This window comes from Physcomitrium patens, chromosome 3, assembly GCF_059467195.1.
Source record: "Physcomitrium patens ecotype Gransden chromosome 3, ASM5946719v1, whole genome shotgun sequence".
Classification (NCBI taxonomy): Eukaryota; Viridiplantae; Streptophyta; class Bryopsida; order Funariales; family Funariaceae; genus Physcomitrium; species Physcomitrium patens.
Window position 1 is genome coordinate 15677704 of NC_143412.1, and position 3984 is coordinate 15681687.

Consider the following 3984-nt stretch of genomic DNA (forward strand, 5'->3'; position numbering starts at 1 on the left):
TTCACCTAAGCCACTTTTAACTACCAAAACCTCACTGTGTTTTACATAGACTTTACATTGCAATCAAAATTGGTACTCTCCAAGAAAATCCTGCATAGTCTAATGGAAGATATTGATACACAACTACTCCCCGTTTGAGATGTGGAGCGTCACGTGGCAGCGAGCGCCTAGTCAGACTGGCCACGTATACGCGACAAGTGTCGCACCCACGAGCGACAGCCACTCCCGCGCCGCAAAAGGCAGAGGGAATCGAAGCCTGGCCTGGCGAGGAGTAGTGGCCACGAATGCTGCTGCTCTATAAGATCCATCGACGGTGCGATTCTTCCATTCAAGGCAGCGATTGATTGGCAACCATCTTTCACACACGCACTTTGTATTTCCCCTGATTTCCGAGTTTTGCTACAGACAGAATTTTGTAGGTATTCGCGATCCAGTAGTAGTTGTTGGAAGCGAGTTGTTGGTGAGGTTTGAGCCGCGGATATTCGTGCGATGGACGCTTTGAGGCACGCCGACGCGAAAGTGCAGCATGCGACGCACCCAGCGGGAACAGCGCGGTGGAGAATGAACAGGTGCGGATTCGGATCTCACGTTTTCTCCTGATTTTCGCTTGTTTTGACGCCGCCTACGTGGTTTCATTTCTTCACGTGATGTTCATGTGTGAGCAGTTGAGGACTTCTTTACATGTATGTGAGGGATGGAGAGAGTGAGTCAGGTTTGCGGTGGATTCGTTCTGATGTGCTGATGGGTTCCTTTCTCGCAATCGGTGCTGTTTCAGATACAACCCCATGGCGAGGCTACGCTGGAAGAAGAACCGCGTGACCCACCCTGTTGGATACCAGAAGGCGAAGACGAGGGCGAGATTGAACTACATCAACCCCCTCTTCTACATCCGACGCATCAAGCGTAACCTCACTGGCGTTGGGCACCGCCACAGGACCACCACCGTATATTAGAAGAAGCCTTGTACATATATTGCTTCAGTGTAGGCATCCGATTGTAAAGCCGAGTTGGAACGGGAGAGAGATTGGTACAGAGACGCTGTTTGATTTAATTTTGTTAACGGCACTTCATGATTTCCAGAAGCGCCTGCTCACACCAGGCGATTCTTTAGACTGTAACCCTAGGTATATAAATTTATTGAGAATTTATCTGCATATTTCTCTTGTATCTGGTGCCGTATTGCACAGCATTTTCAACTCTTTGAATTGTGCTCAACCTTGAATTTCTTCTTCTGTTTCTAGTGCGACATTCAGACAGGCAATGACTTTGTGAGACCGTGGTTTTCTGGGGGGAGGGGGGGATGGTTTTTTCCATCTGCTGTTACTTGGTTCTGCGATACGGAATGAGTGTTTTCTGTTGAGAAGCTCTACAATGTTGAATCAATGCACTAATTCTGACGAAATAATATGAGATGGCAATCTCATGTGGATCGCAATAACCTTCGAGACAATACTGAATAGATACGACTGAGGCTTGCCATTGCTGTTTGCAACAAGAAAAGTCTGCGATGTAAACATGCTTCAACAATCGAGCATCGAGAGAAATGGGGAAAATTATCGTCATTTAAAACGTACTGAGGAGTTAGTTACCTTTGCTTTTTGTATCATGCAGCTGTGATAATATGTTTATTTGCATATTTTGTTTTACCTAAAAAAAATGGTGTGAACTCAATGCACTGTTGGAGAACATATGACATTGTCAATATGAAATATCGATTTCAACTATGTTATTTTTTTAATGGTCATTCAAATTTGGATTTATATAAATGTCAATATTTATGATTGTAAGGTGTGCGACTAAGTAATAAAAATTATTTCAAATTTATTTTGTCTTATTTGCATATAGGACATTGACATTTACATTTTCATGTTTACTAGGACAATGAAGTGTACATATATGAATAGATCTTATGTTATTTGTATAAATATACAATTTATTATTATCATCATTTTAAATTTCAACATTTTAATCTTTTTAATCTTAACCAAAATAACAGAAATATATCAAAGAGATTTAATCAATATATTTAAAAAGATTTTCTTATTAACATAGTAATATTTAAGAACAACTTGATAGAACCAAGATATTTAAATAAATTTGAAAGTAACAATTTGTACTATGTTATTAATGATTATATATTTGTGGATTTATAAACATGTTAATATTGATGATGGGAAGTTGTAACACAAGTGGTAGAAAGTATTCTAAGTTTGTTACATCTTAAATTTAGGATTTTTGTAAAATTTGTAGATTCAACATATAGTGCCTTACAAATCTACAAGTATATTACAAGGTCAATAGAAAAAAAGATGTTTATTACCTATCCATCTATTACAAACTCATAATACTTTTGCTTATTAATTGAATAAGTTAAACTTTAGAAAATTTGTAAATAAATAATTAATGACTATTTTATGATCAAAATAAGGAAGTGACTTAAGAATTGTCTTATTTTTTTAATATGAAGATTTTAGTGCAATTTAAATATTATTATTTTTTAAGTTTTATTTCAACCTAATATCTAGTTTCATTTAAATGTCTAAATTTCTTGGCTTTATTTTGCAACAAATGTTTGTGTCAATGAAGTTGTTTAAACTTTGGTTTGAATAAACAACTAAACATTATAGAGATTATAGTATTTAGAAGATAGGAGCAGTTGCTATACTCAAATTATACATTGTATTTTGATTGATAAGGTGGAATATCAAGATTTGAAATTTGAGCTAAGATTTGTTGAGATTTATTAGGATTAAGAGTTGTTTAAAGTTTTGTTAGAATATTTTTAAGTTTTAGAATTTTCTTATGATTTGATATTTTAGAATTGTTTAAATTAAATAAACTACATTTAAATTAAAATTGATTAAGTGAATGATAATTGAAAGAATAGATAAGAACTTGGAATTAGTGAATATGTAGCATCATAATTACATGCAACATTAGAATAGGAAAGCATTGAAAGATGGTATTTAATACAAATTGAATAGGATATTACTAATCCTATTACATTTTTTGCTTATATCACCACAAATTGATATCTATTTGACATATCTTTTTAATTTCTTTTATTACAATAAAAAATTGTTCATATTTTTAATATGTATATGTACATATATATATATATATATTTAAAAAATTAAAGTAATAAAATCTTATTCTTATTTTACATATGTATGTATGTAAATATCTATATATATCTATATTTAAGCAAAACAAAATTACTTTTTTTATTAGCATTAACGAAGAATATGAATGTCTTATAGTAGAAATAAGATTCTAGTGGCAATAGCAAAAATTATGGAGATATTAGAAATATCCATTAATTTTTATAAAAGTCAAATGAATAAGATATATGTTTGAGTTTGATGTTATGAAGCAACTACTTATGGCATTTAGTATAGAAAGAATTCATAGTGAAACAACCAATTATTAAAAGATATTTTTTTTAGTTAAACCATTTTATAATATGATATACAATTCTTTAACAATATTAAAATTTTAAACTAATTAAGAAGTGTGGAGTATTTAATATTATGTTGTTATCGTTTTTTAGTTATCTTCATCACGGTCATTTTGTTTAAGATTCACATAATATAAGTAATATCTATTTTCAATTCATACTTAGGTTTGTATTTTTGGATTATATTTTTGATATTATTAAGATATTATAAGTATCAGTTTTAATTATTTAAATTATTCAATGGTATTTTAATAATTCAATTAATTACTTTTAGATATTTGGACTTAGATTTGTTTTTGTCATCCATGATCTATTTCGATCATTTTAGGATAGGAGTCTAATGTTGATGATGTTTGTACAGTTTCTTTAGAAAAATGTTCTAACTACGATATATGGATTGTACAAAACATAAATGAATTAGTATTCCATCTTAACTTTTTTTTTTTATACTTCTTAGAATATATATTTATTTCTTTAGAATCATATAGTGTATAAGCAAAGTCTTTATAATAATGATATAGTAATTA

The 3984-nt window shown here is 31.6% G+C and overlaps 1 long non-coding RNA gene across 1 annotated transcript; it reads left to right on the forward strand.

The window, feature by feature from the left end:
• Nucleotides 1–338: 338 nt before the first annotated feature.
• On the forward strand, nucleotides 339–1154 carry LOC112279629 (uncharacterized). Its single transcript, XR_002969079.3, has 2 exons — nucleotides 339–569; nucleotides 776–1154. It is a non-coding gene; the product is annotated as an uncharacterized LOC112279629 (long non-coding RNA).
• The last annotated feature ends 2830 nt before the right edge of the window (nucleotides 1155–3984 follow it).